Raw genomic sequence first — 13,632 nt, 5'->3', positions numbered from 1 at the left:
CGTTTATATACACCATCGCAGTATGTGGATGACTGCAGTGTCATGCTCACTCTGCATTAGATTTGTAAGCATTCTTGATTTGTACAATACACTGTAAAGCAAATTTGGCCTGACCTTGTCAACCCATATCTAATCAGCCAAATATTCTACCTCCAATTTACACTGAAGGAAACATTCTGGGATGCATTGATCACTTCCCATCCCTGGCAGCCATCTCTCTGAATGCTACCAATGAGGAAAAAAATTAGCCAACAGCTGAGCAACTCACCTCTTCTACAAATAATGTTAGCAATAAAGTTCTCTGCAAGTTAAGAAAAATCCAAAGATTCATAGCAGTAGTTAACACTACACTCCCATGTCACAATGGCACTTGCGCAATTTTTCAATGATGCACAAGAGCTCTAGAGACATCTCAGCTCCAGGATATCTCCTCAGGAGTTCCTCAGGATTGTTTGCAAGGTCCATTTCTCTACAGCTGCTTCACAATGACCATTTACTGAACATAGACCTTGGAGAGCAAGTTCATAGCTCCTTGAAAGTGAAGTTGCAGGTAGTTAGGATAGTGAAGAAGTCATTTAGTATGCTTGCCTTTATTGGTCAATGTATTGAATATAGGAGTAATGAAGGCAAGAATGCTAAATCTCTGAGCATTGTGGCTGTACAGGACATTAGCTGGCCACTCTTGGAATACTATGTGCAATTCTGGTCTCCCTACTATGGGAAGGATGTTGTGAAACCTGAAAGGGTTCGGAAAAGATTTACAAGGATGTTGCCAGGTTTGGAGGGTTTGAGCTATAGGGAGAGGCCTAATAGACTGGGACAATTTTCCCTGAAGCATCAGAGGCTGAGGGGTGACCTTATTGAGGGCTTATAAAATCATGAGGGACATGGATAGGGGAAATGGACAATGTCTTTTCCCTGCAGTGGGGGAGTCCAAAACTAGAAGGCATAGGTTTAAGGTGAGAGGGGAAAGATTTAAAAGGGCAACATTTTCAAACAGGTGGTGATGCATGTATGGAATGAACTGCCAGATGAAGTGGTAGGGGCTGGTACAATTACATCATTTAAAAAGCATCTGGATGTGTGTATGAATAGGAAGGGTTTAGAGGAATATGGACCAATGCTAGCAAATTGGACTAGATTTTTCTAGGATATCTGGTCAGCATGAATGGGGTGGACTGAAGGGTCTGTTACCATGTTGTACATCTCTATGACTGCATTACTAAGTCCGTTCCCAAATGCAGCAAGACGGTGACAATATTCAGGCTTGATCTGACAAGCGGCAAGGCAAAGATTGTCTCCAACAGGAGAGCATTTAACCATGAGCTCTTGATATTCAATGGAATTACCATCACCAAATCCCACATTATCACATCCTGGGGATTATCATTGATGAGAAACTGAACTGGATTAGGCATACAAGTACGTAGCTACAAGAACAGTCAGACATTAGGAATTCTGCCGTGATTAGCTCACCTCCTGACTCCCAAAAACTTGTCTACTATCTACAAGGGATTGACCAGGAATGTGATGGAATACTCTCCACTTGCTTGGATGAGTGCAACTCCAACAGTATTGAAGAAGCTTGACACTATCCAGGACAAAACAACCTGCTTGATTGGTGCCATGTCCATAAACATTCACACCGTTCCTCAATGACACGCAGAAGCAGCAGTGTTCCAGTTACAAGATGCACTGCAGAAATTCACCAAACATCCTGAGGCTACACCTTCTAAACTCATGACTGCTTCCATCTAGATACATGGGAACACCACCTCTTGCAAGTTCCCTCTAAGCCACTAGCCATCCTGACTTGGAATATATATCGCTGTTCCTCCACTGTTGCTGGGTTAAAATCCTGAAACTCCAATCCAATAGCATTGTGGGTTAACCTACTCTCAATGGATAGCAGGTGGCTGAAAAATGGCAGCTCATTGCCACCTTCTCAAGGGCAATTAGGAATGAACAGTAAATGTTGGCACAGCCAGCAAGACCAACATCTTTTGAGATAATTTTTTTTAAAATCCTGATCAACAGTGCTTCCAATGCATCATCTAGATTCATTAGGGTGAAAAATGAAAGTGCTCGTGGCCTTCTTGAAAATAGCTCCATAAGCATTCAGGCAAGGTTCCTGCAAAATCATATATGTTGGCCTGGCCATTGCATCTGGGTGACTGAGAAGCATCTCTCCTGCCAGCTCCTGTTTTCCAATTCTCTAATGGCCAATGTTCCAGGAGAAGACAAAGAAAAGGTTTTGATCTAGAGTTATCTTCAAAGCAAGAGGGAGTAAAGAAGAAAACAATGGCATGACCAGATCTAGTCATAGTCATACAGCACGGAAACAGACCCTTTGATCCCAGCTCATCCATGCCAAACATAATCCCAAACTAAACTAGTCTCACCTGCCTGCTCCTGGCCCAAATCCCTCCAAACCTTTCCTATGCATGTACTTACCTAAGTATCTTTTAAACATTGTAACTATGCCTCCATCCATTACTTCCTCAGGAAGTTCATTCCATATGTGAACCACTCTGTCTAAATAAATTGCCCCTTATGTCTTTTAAATCTCTCTCCTTTTACCTTAAAAATGTACCCCATCGTCTTGAAATCCCCATCTTAGGGAAAAGATACCTACCATTAACGCTACCTATACCCTTCATGACTTTATAAACCTCTATAAGATCATCTATCAACCTCAGACACTGCAGTGAAAAACGTCCTAACCTTTCTTTATAACTCAAGGTTTCAATACCTGGCAACATTTTGATAAATCTCCTCTGAGCCTTCTCTCGATAAATTATAACCTTTCTATAACAGATCAACCAAAATTGGACACAGTATTCCAGAAAATACCTCACCAATAACCTGTGATTGCCAACTCCTGTGTACTCAAAGGATTGAGCAATGAACACAAATATGCTCAACATCTTTTTATCCACCCTGTTTATGCATGATGTAAACTTCAAATAGATATGCACTTGAACCTCTAGGTCCCTCTGTTTTACAACACTCCCCAAGGCCCTACCTCTGTTTGTTGTACCGCATTGCAATAGCGTGCTGTGTGTCGACATGGGTGGTTGTGCAACACTTGTCATTGATGTGAGATGGTTAGCGTGTGCGAAATGTCTAATATGAGAGTTGTCATCCAATAATGTACAATGGGTGCGTATGCAATTTAGATATGTTGTAGTTCTTTGCTGGACTTGATTATTGCAGATTATGATACTATATGACCCATGTTGAACATAGCAGGGTAGCATCTTTTCATAAATCCATGTGTTTATATTAAGGTCTCAAATGCATATGCTACAGCCTGATTCAAATTACTAGGATAGTTGGCTGCATGCAGGTTGACCATGCTCTTGTACCATTTTCCTCCATTTTTCCCAACAGAATATTGTGCATGTAGTGGAATGGTGAGATTATGGAAGGGAGTGCCTATCTGAATCTATCTCCCAATCAGGTGACAGTAAATCATTGCCTAAAGGAGTAGCACATAGAAGTAACAGCTGTCTGAAAATCTTAACAAGTCACTTGACATTTAACAATTGTGGATATTACAGAATGGACAGTGCATTGTAAGGAAGAGATAGTATGTTGAACACCTCATTTTCCGCACATTTTCAGATAGCATATTATGCACCACTATTGGACAATTTCTTGAGGAATATCAAACATGAAAATGTAGCGAATGTGGTGGTCAACATTTCAACAATTGGTGGACTAGTAGTATCTTTAACCTATTGTACAAAAAAATAAATTAGTGAACTAGTCACTGAATGTAATTGTGTTCATTGACATGGAACCTATGTCAGAATATTGCACTATGGATCAAATGGAATCCCACGTGAGAAGGCAGATACTCCTGACTATTGAGTTTGATGGAATTAATATGTTTCCCATGACTCAATTAGATGATTAATGTCCTTTTTAATGCTGGCCAATCTCTTGACTTTTTTTCTGTCTTCTTTATATAGATAATTTAGTATGCCTTCATGTAGAAATGCAGAATTTTGAAGGGTTGCTGGACCTGAAATGTTGACTGTTTCCTCTCCATGAATGCTACCAGACCTGTCTCCTGAGTTTTTGCAGCACTTTGGTTTTGTTTCTAATTTCCAGCATCTGCAGTTTTTGTTTTGCTTGCAGAATTATGCCTTACTTGCCTTTGAAGCTTAGGTTATCGAAGAATCCTCATTCATCTCTGAATGGCCAGGAAGAATGCACTACTTCAGTAACTTGTTAGATGGGTTCAGACAACCCAATGGGAAGTATTGTCCTGAGCTAATGCAGCTGGTCATAACAAGGCAGCTATAGAATCTGCTCTGATTGGCTTTGACCAAAATGTAAGAGGCTAATATTAAGACTATTCTTCCAATTCTGATTCAATAATATCCGCATACATCTGAAGGAATATATTTGTTCTTAGCAGGATTGAGGTATCAGGGATGGTAAAATGCAGATCAGGTTCCCAATTTAAAATGTTTAAATTCCACCTTCAGATCGACTCAAGTGGGCATTGTAGTTCTGGAGAGATTTTGAGGAGATCATTAAGTTTTCCCGGTTGATTTGACAGTGCAATGTTTGCTGCACAGGCATAATAGGGTTATACCGTAATAACTAGAGCAAGAATTTATCTTTCATTGTTGGTGGAGTTGTTGCAAGCTGTTGTAAGGACCTGAGAATCAAATCTGGTCAGCTTCTCAGCCTGTAGTGGACCCCGCTCCTAGGTTTTTTTTTGTGATGCATCCAGTGGTAAGCTTGGAAGGATCACATCATCAAAGTGCACACTTACTTGGATGATAGAACATTTTTGAGAGATCAAAAAATATGCTGATTTTACCAGCATACAAATGGTGTGCTTCTGCAAAGTCAAGGAGATACTATAATGTTGTAAAGGTAAAAAAATGTTGAAACTGAGTCAAGTCAGTCACTTTTGTTCTACAGTGTTGGCAAGATCAGTACATCTTTTATTTGCTGAAAAAAAATGATTTGACTCATGTCAAATTAACATTTCTTAGTGTAGCAAATGAGACTTGTTATCAGGATTAGATGGAGCATTTGTTTTATACTCATTGCACTTTCTGGAAGAATTTACTATGTCAAAAAAGGTCAAGGAGAAACTTTCAGATCAGCATGGCCCAACCCAAACAGAGGTTGTGAGCAAAAACCACCAAACTGCTCTCCCATCTTCCCTCCGCCTGTGTGGTTTTCCCCAGATTGTTTGTGTGCGAGGGGGAATTTATTAAGGATTTAAATTAAGTTGTATAGTCTACTCACTATAGTATAATTGTTTGTCACTAATGACCTGCAATAAATATGATTTAAGTACAAGACCAGAATTTAAAAATCATACTGTTTGGGGATTGTGTTTTTTTTAAAACTTCCATTTTTTGTGATGACTCCATAAATAGCAGGGCTTGATTTCTAGCATATTATTCTAATGAGTCATATGTATGGACCTTTCCCAGTAGCTAAGCAAATTTTACTGTTTTGCATCAGACACCCAAATCTAGGAGGCACAACTCTTGATGTTGTTTAGACATCCCATGAGAATTTAAAATGTTTATGTCCTAATTTTGACAATATACCTTTGACGTTTCTTTGCCTGTTATTGATCTAGCACGGTATTCATTTTCCTTTCTGAAGTTAAGCTGGCCACTTGATTGAGGTTTGTCTGTATACCAGCAAGATAGTTTATAACAGCATTGAAGAGTATAAAAACTAAGATATTAAATTTTGTCTTATGCATTTTACAACAGTCAACAAAAAGACATTTGGATAAGTACAGGAATAGGAAAGGTTTGGAGGGATATGGGGCAGGAGCAGGGAGATGGGACTAGTTTAGCTTGGGATTATGTTCAGCATGGATGAGTTGGACTGAAGGGTGTGTTTCTGTACTGTATGACTCTGACTGTTAACTATGTATTTTAGCTGTAGATTAACTCACTTGCTGACTGTTCAATCTTGCTAGACATCATTAGCATTATATCTTTCACCTCAAGGTCATGTTAATGATAATTCAATAATAATTGATTAACTCCATGGATTTTTTATTTTAACAGCAAAATACATAATTTTTAAAGCAGACGTTACAGCAACCAACTGATTCTATATGTGCGCAGCTTGCAAACCCAAAGCAGAACAATTAGAGATGCAACTTTGCATTAACAAAGCATATAGAGTCCTTAAAACGTGACCTCAAAGACAATGTGTGCATGGAACACTGACAGCAGCTCAAACTGCAACAGAGGAAAATTTGGTAGATTGCATAACAAATATTAAACGATGAACTCATGAGAGATAGTAAAGAGTAAATATTACATTCAAGAATCATAAAACAGATTTGTACACATGGAAAAAAAAAGTCATTGTTTCTGCAAAGAAAAATGTTCTACAGGTAAATGTTATGATAACCAGGTAAACTTTAGCACAGAGAAGCAGGACTTACTAGATTCAAAAGATTAGCCCTGCCTGTCTACAGATGTTGCCACACCTGCTGAATTTCCCCAGCCCTTTGTGTTTGTGTTTCAAATTTCCAGCATCCAATGTACTTTGCTTTTATTTCAGGTCAAGTTAAAACCTGGCTGCAAAGGTTTTACCCACATAAATAGTCAGGCAAATCTGCAGGTTTGGTTTAGTGTGAAGTTCCAAGAACTAGTTTATACGTAGAATTGAAGACCACAGAATGCACAGAACAACATTTACAGTTTGATGCAAATCCTGTATCACTATCACCTCAAAAAGGTTGCAAAGTAGCATCAGCTAGGCTACATTCAGTAGGTGAGTCACTTCCCATCTATCACTCAATTAAAAACAGAACTGATTGGAACAAAGACAGGTTTGCATTTAGATAGCATTTTAAAAAAAATCACTGGACATCTACAAATATATTACAGGCAATGAAGGGTATTTGATATGCAGTGATTGTTGTAGGAAACATGGCTGCTAACTTGAATGATCTGAATCTGTTGTAATATTAAGAGGGATAACTATTAGCTCAAGACAGCAAATAATTCCCTGACAAAACGTGCCGTGGGATCATGGGATCAACCTCTTCCCCACCCCCCCACCCCCCAACACCTAATCTAAAGGGCAGATCAGGTCTTAGTTTAATGTCTAATCTGAAAGATAGCATCTTTAACAATGCAGTGGTCCTTCAATATCACTTGTATATCAACTGAACATTCTTCAGCTGAAACACAATTGCCCGAGTATAAATGGGAAGTAGCTATGCACAAATATTTATCTGATATTAGGACTCTGTCGCAGTCCAAAATAATCAATTTGATTCACCTGTCAACCATGGCTTCATTGATAGGACTTCTCCTCTGATTCACAAGGTTCTGCGCACAAATCCCACTCCAGGGACTCAGTGCATTAATCAAAACTGACATTCCAATGCAATGCTGTACTGTCAGAGCTAACACTTTTCTGCTGAAACATTAAACTAACCTCCCGTCAGCATGCTTTAAAGACTATTTTGAAGATAAACATTGGAATTATTGCCAGCAGTTTGGCTAATATGTATTCCATAGTCAACAACACAAAAAACAAACAACTGCTTATTATCACATTGCAGAGTCTAAAAATTTGCTTTTGTGTCTTGGCTGCTCTTCCTCCTAAAACAGTGACTACACTTTTAACATACTCCTACTTGCTATAAAACACTGAAATGCATGGTGAAAAGTGCTACACAAATATTTATCAGTTGGATTATCTATTGAAGTTTTACGTGTTTTATGTACAAAGCATAAATATACAACTGTTTAAATTATATTAACTCAAAATTCAATACTGAAAAAATTACTACTTAGAAACTGCAATCCCTAGATTTTGCAGCTGTAATGATGGCAAAGCTGGTGATATTCAGCAGTATTGCTCTGTGAAATGAGGCGCAACTAATGGCATCCTAAGTGCATGATGCTTTTGTTAATCCAGAAATTGTTGTCAGTAAACTTCAGCTTCTCAGGCTGCCTTGTTGAAGGCTTTTTTTAAATTGCTGCAAATAGTAGAAATCACTTGATTTGACAGAAATTTTCATTTTTAGTTAGTCTTGGTTTGCAAACCCTTTAAAAATGACTATAGTGCAATAGGTTTTCCAACAAGATACAAAGTCATAAATTACTACAGGACAACCCTGACTACTAATTTTGTATTAAATGAAATGTTAGATATATCCACGATGACAAAAACTCTTGCATAAAATTTTAAAGAAACGATCTTTAAATGTTCATCAGTTTTTTTTTATTTCTACCTTCAATGTCTATTTCATTTCTGTAAAATGACTGAAATGCAACACGTAATCTACAATTTTTACTTCCCTGCTTTGTAATTGAGAAAATGTTTCAAAGTGATTAGTTACTTAGCGTGATATTACTGTTTCTGGACATTAGAATGAACTTTAGGAAAGGTCAAATCTACAACACACATTTTGCTAGACTTTTGTGGACAGCTTTCTTCTTGTCAGGAGCAAATACCGTCATTTCAGTGTTGACCACAAAATCCAGGCCTTTTGACCTACTGCAAGCACAGAATCAATGCTAAATTTGTCTACACAAATATAAAAATACATCAGATGATAAGCACTTTACAATGTTTGAGATATGGTGTAGCTTAAATAGAAGTTATCCAACAAATTAAGCATATAACAAAGACATTGGAGTTAATTCTTCTTTACATTGTATGTGGAATGAATTATCACTGACACACCAGTTTAGTCAGACTGATTGTTTTAAGTATAGAAAATGTATACAACAATTTGCTCTCAAAAAATGTTTGCCATAAGATCAAAACCTGCTACTTATTCTCAAAGTTAACCAAATTGTATTTTCAGGTTGTTGACAGTTGACAAATTATGGATTTCAGCATGAAGTAGTAGTTTTCAACTTACAGGATACTCAAGTCTTAAAAGTTTTGTTCTCTGCTTATAATGTTAGTGACTTTCCAAGCTGTGTGGTTCTGGAAAAGCACAGCAGGTCAGACAGCATCCAAGGAGCAGGAGAATTGAGGTTTCAAGCATAAACCCTTAATGTTGATTCTCCTTCTCCAAGGATGCTGCCTGACCTGCTGTATTTTTCCAGCACCACACTCCCGACTCTGGTCTCCAGCATTTGCATTCCCTTCTCCTTACTTTACAAGCTGGCCTATTATCTCACATCTTTTCCAGCAGCAACAGCACACAGTATGGGTTAACTGCCCATGCCAGCTTGCTACACACAATATTCTAAACACAGAATTAACTTTGCTTATCTAAAATAGTTCATGGCAGAGTAGTTAAGCCACTTGAGTTTTAATTAAAAAATGATATAATCACAGAAAAGCTAGATCATATACATGTCCCAGAAATGATTCTGCCCTGCCATGATGTAGAGATGCCAGTATTGACTGGGGTAGACAGAGTTAAAAAATTACACAACACCAGGTTATAGTCCAACAGGTTTATTTTGGAAGTACAAGCTTTCAAAGTTCTGCTGCTTTATCAACTATCTGATACCTGATGAAGGAGCAGTGCTCTGAAAGCTAGTGCTTCCAAATAAACCTGTTGGACTATAACCTGGTGTTGTGTGATTTTTAACTCTATTCATTGCAAGAGGAGAGTAGGGATAACAAGTCATAATTAAAAATAAGTAAAGGCTAATGTAATGTTTGAGCTACCTGGGAGTCATTTAATCATCTAGAAGCCTGCCCAGCTTACAGATGGTGTATAAAGATACAAAAACGAAAAAAGAAAATGAAGCTATTTTGTATATTTATTACAGTGCCATTCATTGCACTCTTTAAAAATAGCAGATTTTCCACAGCACAGACACACTGACAAGACACAGGATCAACACAATGTTCACAAGATTTTCATTTTATCCTCTACAAAACACTAAGATAACATTAGCACTTTAAAACTGAACAAAGGTTTAATTTTTATTAAAGAAAATCTGGCAAATGGTAGATCTGAATTATGGGGCACCAAACTCAAATGAACAGTGCATTAAAAAGTGACAGCCATTTCTTTGGCACAGGGAATATTTATATATTTGGAGAAAGGTGGTAGAATTTTAGTTTGGTGAGATCCATGAGGTGAAATGATATTCAACCATAAGGGCCATATCTGGAGTTACCATTAACAATATTGCACCAGTACCCGCTCTGGACTTCCCTAAGTGTGGGGGAGTCAAATTTAGTAACAAAATTTGTTATAATAATGATTTAAATTTATTCAAGTAGCTAACAGAATAGAATATTACACATATTTTAAACAAGCACAATTTAGCCCGTTGAAACTAGAGATTCATCAGTGCATATTCAAAACTAAAGAGGAAGGGGTGGGAGGAAAACAAAAAAAAAGCAGTCATGATTTGTACCAAGTTCCATTATATGCTCTTTGTTTGAAGATGTGCTTTTTCTTATCCCAGTCAGGTTTAATACACCAACATGTAATTAAAACTTAATTAAAATTAGACTGAAATTTAACAGATAGTATTAATCAGCACCCCCATAAAGCTGATATATCCTTAATACATTATTCTCAGTATAACCTTTAAAGTGAAGGCTTTTCAAAGCCCCACTCCAAAGAAAACTGCATAACAAAACCCGACCGGACTTTCTTGGCAGCTGTTGGGAACCACAGGAGAGCCATTTGACTTCTATTTAATATTTGAGTTACTACTAAAACTCCAATGGGCTCAAATTTGATTAGCGTCTAGCAAACCAGATTTCTGTCACAGATCCTTTTCACTCCAAACATAATTGGAAACAATCTTCTCAATGCCAGAGATCCCATACAGAAATCGCTGTCCAGTTCCCCCCACCCATTAAATGGGCTCTGGCAAGCTCCATTAAATTCTGTGCCGAGTGTCAGAATATGTTAGTGTGCCTCAGAGTTATCACAAACTGGTCTTTAAGGCAATGAGATGCAGAGGACAGGTGTTCATAAAAATAGTGGGTGATCTGGACTCTATCAAAATGCAAGCACATTAGTTGCATTTGTAAATTTACGATAAAAAGCATGAATGACTAGGTTAAGTATCCATAAAAGCAATTTCGTACACTTCTTCTGAATGACATAGGAATCTTTATAAAGGTGATACATCAATTGTATTTTGTTATTGTAGGCAATACCTTTCCTCCCATAGCAGCCATCATTAGGGTTGTTCTATGATCCAATTCCAAAGACTTTGCATTTTTCTTTTAAGGGCAAGTAACAATATAAAAATTGTCTCCCACATGCATTATTTTGCTTTCATTATTGGTCATGGGATTTTTAAAAAAGCTCATTTAATACACAAGCTGCTTGCAGAGTTGATTTTAATCTTGCACCCCAAACATTTATTGTAAATAGTTTATTAAACAGTGTTCAATGAGGTTTTACAGTGGGCTGCCATCACACATGATGGGTAATTGCAATCTTGAAATGCAGGAGATAAAACCCACAGGTACTTCCATATTAGTCATGCAGAATCAGTAATGACGTTCAAGATTTGTCAATCAATTGATATTTTGCAGTAAAGTCAGTACCAAATGTTTCCAATTTAATTCTTCAAAAAAATTGAGAAAGCTCAACCATGAATATTACAATTGCTTTTTTGTTTAAAGAAACAAGCTATTCCAACTCCTATAGCCTATAATCCAAAAACAAGTGACTTCAGAAGTAGAGTCACTGTCCATTTAAGAAACATTTGTATTAATCCATATGATCTTCCCCTTCTCACAAAATATTGTGCCAGTTCAGTGGATAGCAAAAGGTTTTGCAACTCCATTTGGAACCTAGAGAAGTTGCTGTAATGAGGACAAAAAAAAACGAGTCCCTGGCCTTTGTTGAATGGATGAAGTTCACGTTATCCCTTTGCACTGATTTTAAATGGATTACCAAGCCAAAGTATTAATTGCTTGATACCTTAAACATGCAATGAAGTTTTAGCCACTAGGAACTATAAATGACCAGAAACATAGAACCACAAATAATTTATTTATTCAGCTTATGGAGTTGATCTAATCATCGATTTCAGACATTGCAGTTTCCTACAATCTGAGAGAATAGGCCCAGGCTTGAGAAATGTTAGTTACTACCTGGATGTAAGTTTGCTCGCTGAACAGGAAGGTTCATTTTCAGACGTTTCGTTGCCATACTAGGTAACATCTTCAGTGAACCTTTGGACAAAGCCTAGTGTGGTGACTAGACATCTGAAAATGAACCTTCCAGCTCAGCGAGCAAACCAACATCCAGAACCTCAACCTGAGCTACAAATCTTCTCAAAACTCGCTAGTTAGATACCTATTGGAGAAGATGAGACTTCTTCTGGAGAAGAGAAAGTTGAGGAGCATTAATAGAGGTATTCAAAATCATTAGAAATTCAAGAAATTGTTGCTCTTGGTTGATGGATGAATTTAAAAACTAGAGAATATTGATTTAAGATTATTGACAAATGCGGCAATGTTGATGAGGATTTTTCACGCAATGAGAGATGAGATCTAGAGTGCATTGCCTGAGAATGTTGAGGGAACAGGTTCAATTGAAGCACTCAAGAGGGAACTGGATTATTATCTGAAACAAAAAAATCAAGCAAGTGCAGAGCTATAGGGACAAGATAGGAGTGTGGCACTTGATGGAATGCTCTCTTCAGAGTCAGCACCATGCACAGGATGGATGGAATAGCCTCCTTCTGTGCCGTAACCATTCCGATTTTGATGTTAACTTTTGCATGCTTCAGGCGAAAAGAATGACCTTCCTTGGCTCTACTTAGTAGTGATGTGATTGATCCTAATAACATCATAGATTTCTCCCTTGTATGTATTTAGAGAAGTATTGAACAAACTAAAAACGAGTTACCTCTGTTGAACACCCTTTTACTCTCAAGCCTATTAGAACAATGTTCGAGTAGCCCAGAGACAGCACTATTGCCCATTTCTTGTTCAATGTAATAAACCAACTGGAAAACTTGCACATTAATCAAATCTCAATGATTAGAACAAAGGGATGGTAACAACAGTGTTAGATACATAATTTAGCCATAGTTACTAAAGACTTTTGTGCAGCAGTTGATTTTTTTTGCCAGTAGACTTGCAGTTTCTTAGTTTGCACCTAACTTGAAGACAAATGCATGATTACCACCCACATTTTACCCACTTCCAGAACTCTTTAATGTTCTGACCTTCAATGTTTAAATATGACTACTTGCTTTTCAGAGGGTTTATGTAATCTAAAATTATTGGTGGATGTACCAAAAGAAGTTAAAACAATAGGCTTCAAGGTAAAAATCTGCACATTTAGGGGCATACGCCTTAGCATTCTGTACATTGTGATCAGCAGAAATAAAAGAATTCAGAGGGGAACAGTCATATCTAAGTAGCCATCAGCGACAACAGCAGCAGCCTGGTACTCCGTTTTGTGTCAATGTTCACAAGTACAAAAGGCTTCAGGCCAGCTGGATTATAAAAGGGAACAAAGTAGGTACTCTTTTCCTCAATCTCCACTCCAGAACTGATTTACTTCAATACTTCAGACACCACCATCTCGATTAAAAGTGGGTTTAAAAACATTTTTCAAAAAATGTGTGTTTTTTATAGAAAATAAGAAAGCCCATTAAAAAAAATAACTGAAATACATGCTAAGAATTTGGGGAACACACAGATATGGTGGCA

Source organism: Hemiscyllium ocellatum, chromosome 15 (assembly GCF_020745735.1).
Source record: "Hemiscyllium ocellatum isolate sHemOce1 chromosome 15, sHemOce1.pat.X.cur, whole genome shotgun sequence".
NCBI classification, from domain to species: domain Eukaryota; kingdom Metazoa; phylum Chordata; class Chondrichthyes; order Orectolobiformes; family Hemiscylliidae; genus Hemiscyllium; species Hemiscyllium ocellatum.
Note: the sequence above shows the minus strand (reverse complement) of the source record.